This window comes from Puntigrus tetrazona, chromosome 9 (genome assembly GCF_018831695.1).
Source record: "Puntigrus tetrazona isolate hp1 chromosome 9, ASM1883169v1, whole genome shotgun sequence".
Lineage (NCBI taxonomy): Eukaryota > Metazoa > Chordata > Actinopteri > Cypriniformes > Cyprinidae > Puntigrus > Puntigrus tetrazona.
Genome location: NC_056707.1, coordinates 16,850,406 through 16,859,680, shown reverse-complemented (window position 1 = coordinate 16,859,680; position 9,275 = coordinate 16,850,406). Strand labels below are relative to the sequence as shown.

The following is a 9,275-nucleotide window of genomic DNA, read 5'->3' as shown; positions in this document are numbered from 1 at the left end:
AAGGCTCCTTTGTAGACGGTCTGTTTTGCTTCATTCGCTTTGCAGCAGCAGCTAGCATCACGCGTTGCAATACATCGAGGATAAAGAGGATGTGTCCTTACACATTCTAGCGCATTTCGAAAACATACCAATCTTATATCTGTAAAAACAGCTCATTTTAGTGGCCGAAACGCTAAACGTCAGGTCAACTTTACTGTGGCGTAAAACCGAATCGGATGCTGTTTAGATACCGCATGTACACAATGACGCAACGACTTAAAAATGAAACTAGTGTATAATCTAGAAAGGACGTAGCATCATTCAATCACCTTCTGCACAGATGCTCCGGTCCCGACGTGCCGCTGCTGCCGACCGCTTTCTTATTATCCGTCATGACGCCAGCATCATAACCAAAAGTCAGTCAGAAAAATAACGAAACAACCGAGTCACTGAAGCAGACAGAAGCCGACTGGATTTGAGGACATCCAGTAGTGACTGCAGGTCGAGCTACGCTTGCCACTATCAAACACTCGTTTCCGCCCCAGCTGCACGAACAGCATGGGGGGGGAAAAAAACGAAAAAAGATGACGATGATGATGATGATAATATCATGTGATCACATATTGGACTTTAATATGTAACAGTAAAACATTATTTATTAAATTATTGGGGGGGAGGGGGGGTGCTCTCTTCCGTTTAAAATGGTTACATTGCTTTTACTGAACAGGACGCTCACGTGGTTTACCCCTAGCCTCGAATTACAAAGAGTAAGTAAAGATTCGAACGATTTGCAAGCACGTACACGACAACGCACAGACGAACTTATTTTACTTTACGTAAAGGCCAAGCTTTGCATTTGTGTCGTTCTGTAATTTTCATTTCCAAATGCCGATAGTGATAACAATGAAAATAAAAGACCGAGACATGTACGCTCAACGAGGCGTACCGTACTAAAGTAATAGGAAATGTACATGCATAAGCTGTACGTGAAACGAGACGTTTTGGATACACCACCTATGATGTTTATTCATATAGACTGCCATGAAATTCCTTAAATAGATGTGAAAATGATAAAGGAAAGTTATGGTGTAGAGTTTTAAGTTAACTGAGCATAAAGGAAGATCGTTTGTGGAAGAAAGATGAAATGAAACCGAAATGAAATAGAAGTGAGACTTCTGTGACTGCACATAATCCACCCCCGCCCCCCACTCACCCAAAAATAGACCTCTAAAATATTGCTTGATTATTCATGTGATTTTGGTGAATATTAAAACCAGTTAGTCAGTCTGTCCATCAAACATCATATTATAACCATAGTAAATTTTACCCAAAACATACAATGCAAAAAGCAGTCCCCTTTTCTTTATTTCTTTTTACTTTATAGATATTATGTGGGATTTTAATGACATTTTGACACTCGAACTTAGAAATGTCGGCAATTTCCTTTTCAAAAACACAAATACTAATAACTAACAAAATATCTTCCTTCAGCAACACTGTCACCTACAGCACTTGTGTAAATAAGCCTTTTTAATTTTACAATGTTATATCCTAATATACAAGTATTAAAAGTTAAGCTTTTTGTTACATATTCATGTTAACCTTGCAAAACAGCAAGTATTTGTTACTAATTTAACTTTAAGAGCACTACATACAGTTTATTCTAAATCGGTTTTCTCATTGAACCTTTGTGGTCAAAAAAATCCTGAAGTGCAAGACACTCCATATCCAAAACCATAGGCCAAGATTAACTCTCATTAAATAAACATGAAACCCTTTTTTTTTTTAAAGTGTTTATTTAAAAGTCACTGTCCCTTCAAAATCTCCTTGAATATCTGAAAATATAATTCCATAGTTGTGCGTTACTAATAAGCAAAGCCTTTTCTAATTGAGAAGGAAATGTTAAAAAGCTGCTTTGAACACATATATAGCTTGCTTTTCAGTTGGACACTTAAATAAACGGATACACTCAGGCTTACAATTTCCAGTAATTATCGATACATGACAATACATTTAAAATAAACTTTGGCTTAGACAACTTGTAAAAAAAGAAGAAAAAAAAAATTTCAAAAAGGAGTCAATTCACACTGCTTTACCTACCTACCTACTGAAAATCCCTTTTCACACAAACATTCAGCCCAGACAGTGCGTTATCTCCAAGTGGGAGTCGCTACGCAAAAATAGTTTCTCCCTACATTGATATCTGCATTTCCATGAACGCTAAATATTCGAGGGATGGCTAGTTATATATAAAATAAATAACTGACAGAATGCAAACTTAGAACTAATAAACTGGAGATCACAAATTCATTATCTCGGTTGATTTGGGAAAGTGCTCGTTACTGCTTTAAACATAGCTGCAGTTTTGCTTTTGAACTGAACCACTGTTCTGAAGACGTTTGAGCTTTGAATGAACACTGCATACTTGTATCGCTGTAAGCTCTCAGGGAATACAGCTCATCTTTTGTCAAATCAATGGGAGCAGCTACCGTTTAAGGAGTGGGTGGCCTGCAGCTGGAGTGTATATCGTCAGATGATTATGAACTGAGAAATAAGGCATGTGACTGATACGAGAATATCCTTTTTAGTGGGCTGAAGATTAATAATCTAGACGTTCTGAACTTTCATGGCATCCTTGGGCCAGCTGTATGAATCTAGAGTGAAGGAGTCGTAGTCGGAGTTATAAACTTGGGATAAAACAAAGGCCTCTTTATCCTTGGGTTCAGGGTACCAGGAGGCAATTCCTTGTTTGTAGGCATGGTCCACAATCTGAAAAAAAAAAGAAAGGTTTGGGAAGAAAGAATTAAAAGCTTAAGTCATAATGAATCTATTTGTGATAACTGTTATAATACCAATATCTTTCAATGGTATTACAGGGAATATAATTTATAGTATGCCATGAAGTTTACAAATTTAATGACATCAAATTTTTGGTAGCTTTTCTTAAAGCTGATTCTTTTTTGAGAAATTTTAAATGCAATGCATGCTGGTGTTTTATTGTATTTTTTTTATACACAATGTTTGATTCTGTGTTAATTTTAGCTAACATAGTGCTAACATCTGAAAAAAACTATTTGATTACAAATGCAGTAATACTGTGCAATATTATTATAACTTAACTGTTTTCTAATTTAAAAGTCAATTTCTTTCTGTGATCTCAATGCTACATTTTTCACTAGTTTTCATTGTAAAAAAAACAACATATATGTTTATGTTTAACATACATTAAATATCTTTACTGTCACTTTTGATCGATTTAATGCATCCTTGCTGAATAAAATGATTAATGATTAAAATCTTTCTGACCCCAAATTTGTCAAAAGCATAGTGTACTTTGTTAAATTAATAGAACTCAGTAAGACCATGTTATTCTGTGAGCTTACAAATTTTGATGTTTTCACTAATGATTTTTAGTACACTAGCACTAGTGAAATCAGTCAAAAGTAACTGTACAGCCCTATCAAATCTGACCTGACAGCTTTTATAACCTACTTTTCTATATTAATAAATCTCTTAATTTAGCATGATTTCATTCCATGTTTCTTATGGGTGTCATAGTGTAGAGATGGCTAATAAGACCTGTTATTGTAGTGATCATCCTCTACATATAAGAATGGTTACTGACCTTAACAGCAATTTTGAAGGACACTTCTCTGATGGTATTCAGAGGGGTACAGTCTGCCCTCAGCCAGATGCTCCTCAGTAACCATGTCAGAAATCGCCTAGAGTAAAATTAAAGCCTTAAAATGAGCTTTTGCATTGTAAATAAATTTGCAATCAAGAGGTTCTGCATGGAACACGCATGCACTTTTATTATCTTTGGCTCTTGACTCTTCATGCTTGTTTACCTCTGCTGTAGTAAGGAAAATGTCATCTGAGATGTGACGAACACCACAGGCGATCACTCCCAATGCTACTCCAGGGAACACATAAGCATTGTTTCCCTGGCCAGGTAGAAGCTGCGCCCATCTGCCAAAGTGACCTTTTTAAAGGGGCTTCCGCTGGCAAATATGCCCTTTCCTGTGATACATACATGCCCTTTAAACTGATGTGAACAATTTGTTTTATACGATTGTTTCAGTAAAGACCCCTTTCACCAGTTCATCCAACAGGTTTCAGTGAGCATTACCTCAGTAAGCGTGTAACACTGCTCTGCTGTGCACTCAGCTTTGCTCGTGGGATTACTGAGAGCAAAAATAATTGGACGTTCGTTGTAAGCGCCATGTTCTTGATGATCTTCTCAGTAAAAGCACCACCTATGGCAGCCACACCTGTCGATGGTTTCAAGTGTTTAGAATCTCAACACATTTTTATATAATAACATTTTGCTGCATTTTACATGATGAACAGAAATATGCTGACTTTTGTTCAAATCTAAATGTTTTCTGTAATTATGCCAACTAGTGGCTTCAATATGTCGTTGCAATTCATATATTATGAATAAAAATATTAGGCTAAAAAAATATATTATTCCAGTTATAAAAACAACTGAAACTGGGGTGGAATATCATTGTCATAATATATTATCATTGTCAAAAAACATAAATAAATTGTAAATAAAATGTGTGCGTGTATGCATGTATATAAATATATAAAGAATGTTGTTATTGTTAACTATTAAAAATTATTTTAAGTAATTAAAAGCTGAAATAAATATAAAAAAATAGAAATATTATAATAGGAAAATCTTTAAAATACCTTGATAACTAACTGAAATATGCGGACGCTGAAGTATGCAAAGCAATTAAAATATTTTGGTATTTTTAAATTACTATTCCAGTACTTTATATGATTTAGCTTTTTAATTGTAAGTGTAATTTAGGTTGTGGTAATAGTTTAATTTTGTCACTTTATTATAAAATTTATACTTCACTATCTATAAATAAAAACACTAACATAAATGACTAACGCACATATTGAAATTACTCAAATTAAAATAAAACCTAATAAAATAAAACCTAACCAAATAAAATAAAAGCTAATTCAAACTATTAATAAGAACTGTAGTAGTACCTATTTAAATAATAATAAAATTTTATATATAGAGATATAGAATGGGATCAATTCCTCCTTACCAATGATAGCTGTGGGCTTGATGGTTTCCACCACTTCATCTAGCGTCTTTATGTGTGGATGCTCATGGGCAAATTCTTCCTTCTCATGGTTCAGATGACTTCTGCCCTAATGACCAAATGACACAAAATAACAGTTTTGGTATAACATTTAATTTTGGTGGTGTTCAAATGCAGAATATTGCTTTAATTAATGTACTGACATTTTGCATTAAACCTACATACATTTGTATATTCAGATGTTGAGTAGGAGGACAAGTATAGCCTGTAGGAAAGAAATGCCAAAAAAGATAATCTACTGTGGGTTTGATTGTTACCTTGACAATCAGGCCTTTAGAATCCACCATCCAAATCCTCTTGACAGCCTCAGCGTGAGGTACACCTTCCTTGGCCATGGCCATTATGAGTAAGTGAGCAATGCCCAAGGCTGCCTGGTCATGTGACGAAAAAAAAAAAATGCACATCTGAATCCTGGAAAAACTGGAGTAAGCTTAAAAGTGTTTCATAACGGATCTTTTATTTGATATTTATGCTTTAGGCATGTTTCAGTTAAATTAACATTACCTCCCCTGCTCCCTGAAATACAAACTTGTGGTCAGAGAGTTTATTCTTTGTAATCTTAAGAGCAGCAAGGACCCCGGCAACAGCAACAGAAGCTGTGCCTGAAAAGGTGGGGAAAGAGATGAACAACGATTTTATGGCTCTAATTTCTGAATTTTCCATTATGAAGAAGGAAAATTACAGTTTGATATTACAGTGCGCGCACTTACCCTGGATATCATCATTAAAGGTGCAATAACGATTGCGGTATTTATTGAGAATACGAAAGGCATTGCTGTTTGCAAAATCCTCAAACTGAATTAGACAATTCATCCCATACCTGAAACAAAAGATAAAAATAAAAACAAACGGCATGTTTGTACAGGCTGCAAGCGTTTCATACACGATCTTCTCCTAAAGTTAACTGTTAACTTGAGAACCACAGAAGCAAATCATTAAGTCAGTTGAGCTGCTGAACCAGATCATTCAGAACGGATTTAACAGAGGTTGAAAAAAAGGAGCTGGCTTAAAAGTATGACAGAAGTTGCAAATAAAACATAGGGTTGAGTGAATCGCAACTAAATCATAAGGGTAAGTAAATCATCTTTCATTTCAGAATTTTAGTTTCAAACATACTTGTCGGTGACAGCTTGCATGAACTCATCAATGAGGTCATCGTATTCTTTGCCTCTAACTCTTTTGTGCTTTAAGCCGATGTACAAGGGGTCATCTAAGAGGGTCTACACAAAAACAAATAAAAACGGGTTAAAAAAAAGACAACAGGGTTACAAACAGGGACAGCTGTGTTTGTAAACTCAATTAAACCTATGAACAACAGAATAGCTTTACAATATTCAGTCTGGGGGCAGTACTTTTATTTAGCACAGATATATTACATTGATCAAAAGTGACAATAATAATATTTCACGATATTACAGCATTTGTTTGTTAAATAAATGCAGCCTTGGAGCGAATAAGAGCCTTCCTTTTAAAACATTTAAAAACTAAAAATAATAAACAATAACAGACTCAAAACATGGTTTAACTATGCAATTATTGTTTTACCTGATTATCAGTGCCCACATCCAGCAGTACAGGCAGGCACTGCTGAGGTGGCACTCCTCCACATGCTGTATACAGAGCTAGCTTGCCCACTGGGATCCCCATTCCATAGCCGCCCAGGTCTCCTAATCCCAGGATTCGTTCTCCATCCGTCACCACTATGGCCTATTAACACACATACAATTAAATAACCATCTACTAAAATGACACTTAATCACTATAAACAAACCTTAATGTCCTCCTCCGGCCACGAATTCAGCATGGTGGCAATATGCCCCTTGTCATGGATAGTGATAAATAACCCTCTAAAAGAGAAAAAAAACGTCAAAATCATATGGGCATTTACTGTATGTTCACCAATACAGCTAAGAAAAACAGGTTGGACTAGTCTAAGTGTTTATAAATTCAGAAAAGGTTCGGCTAAACAAGTCGCTCCAGAGCATGTATAAACCTCACCTTGGTCTTCTGAAAGCGAGGCCATATTGTTGGCAGGCCAGGCCCACTGTAGGAGTGTATACGATAGGCATGAATTCTTCAATGTCAGAGGTTAGCACACGATAGAAAAGCTTCTCATTTCTGTCCTGCAGCGTCATCAGCAATATGTATCTGCAGGGTCAGAATGTTTTTGTTTTAGTATAAATAGGAAATAAGAAAAATATTGTCATTCTGATTTTAATTGGCTTGGATCATACAGAGTATATTCATATATAATGTTTCAGATGAAGTTTGGTTACTTGTCGAGAGGGTTACTGCGTGTCTCGTAGCTCTTCATGACACGAAGCACTTGGACATCCTGAGAGAGGAAACATGGAGGCAGCAGGCCATGGATACCCAGCTGTAGCCTTTCCTCCAGGGTGAACGCCATGCCCTGTTAAAGCAGCACCAGAACTTTATTAACAACACGTGATAGCTGTGAATTAAAAAGAAAAATATGCACTACTCCTACAGTCTGGTTTATACAAATTACCACCCTGCAACTGGGCCTACACCAGGCAACATTCCAGCTTAGGGTAGATGCATCACATGTTGGATCTATTTATTTCTGACCAATAGGAAGTAAGCATGGACACCCTCCCCTGTTGGATTCTCCAGTCACTGGTTATGTCTAACAGTTTCCATCCATTATGGCTTTAAAGTTCTACACTTCTCAATCATGCCCATTCCTCATCTTGGCAAGGAAGCCTTTGCAAGCAGGATACAGATTGCGAAGCATTATATAAATGGACACATTTTCAACGACCTAGCAAAAAAGTTTAGCAAAACATGAGTCATATCCTGCAACTCTGCATTGATTTTTGAAAAGCCTAAGCACATTCAGAGCATCTCCTCTTAGCGCTCGGTAGGGGCCAAAGTCTTTGAAGACTTTGCTTTTTGATTCAAGATCTCACAATGCCACTTTCATACTTTCTTATCTGCGGGGACTTTGGCATTACTAAATGTTATAAAACCACATCAAAGCACGGGGTGCTGACAATCTAATAGCTGTTAGTCACGTAGATCACAAGTGCACTGAGTTCGAACCATAAAGATGCTTACTTTGTTCAAGTGGGGGTTCCTGGTGATATCATAGCCTCGTTTTTTGGTGAACACCGTGCCCTTGGAGTTCACGCCTGAGTGACAGACCCTCACTGCCCCAACGATAGCTGGAGGGAGCGACAGGGGGCTGGAGAAAACCCTGCACAGCGCCAGCACACTCTTACCAGAGAGAGAGTTCATGATTCCTGCAAAATAGGAAAATCCAGCTTCAGAGAAGATCATTTTTGATAGCTCATTATCCTGGTAACCATGGTTTGGCAAATGACCATTTTTTTTGCTGGTTTTGGTTACTGGTTCCTAGACCACCAGTAACAAACCAGATGGTCAAGCTTTTTTTTTTTTTGTTTTTTGGTTTTTTAACTTGTCCAGCACCAACTTATGCAGGGATTTCCAACAAGACGGTTTTACAGTATTAACAGTAAAACTGGCGCATATACTGTGGTTATCACGATAACAGTTCATTACAAAGAGCTCTCATGGGGCAACAAAGAAAAATTACTAATACAGCTTTTGCAAGTTCAGCAAGTTCTTCCTCTCCACTTGTAAACAAGGCCTTTAGAACATAAAAAGCAAAAGCAAATGCATTATGTATTGCATTGTGATGTGCATTCGCTAAGCATCTTCATTTTAACAACAGTAGGCTATGTTTCGGGCCAAATTCACATTACGGAAAGGTTTGGCGTTGTCATTGTTCTATAATGAGACATTTGTTTAGAAGCGAAGCCGCGTAATTACCTGAGAACAGCCAGTCCACCGGCAGCTTCTGCTTCACTAGGTTAATCCAAACGCTGACCTGCTGCTGCTGCCTGTCTCCTCTGACACGCGTTATCTGTAGATGATGTTGTAATCGACTGATAGAAACGATCCAGGTTTGTGTGACATTGACACTTTCGCTTCCCAACGCTCTCGTCTTGGGCCCGCCTCTTTTGGGCAGAAGTGGCCAATAGAATGAGGCGATGCGAATGACGTCGTTTTCAAACAAACGGACGATTTGTAGGCCTGTCTGGCGCTTCCCAGTCTTTCTGTTTATTCAAACCTTTACGTTTAAAATATGTGTGATGATTAACAGATAATTACTTTCGTACG

General features: G+C 37.1%; 2 pseudogenes; both read right to left on the bottom strand.

Moving 5' to 3' along the window:
- Window positions 1-548, bottom strand: part of LOC122351219 — an 8,385-nt pseudogene extending 7,837 nt beyond the window's left edge.
- A 1,685-nt stretch (window positions 549-2,233) lies between these two features.
- LOC122351522 lies at window positions 2,234-9,118 on the bottom strand (annotated as a pseudogene).
- Window positions 9,119-9,275: the final 157 nt, after the last annotated feature.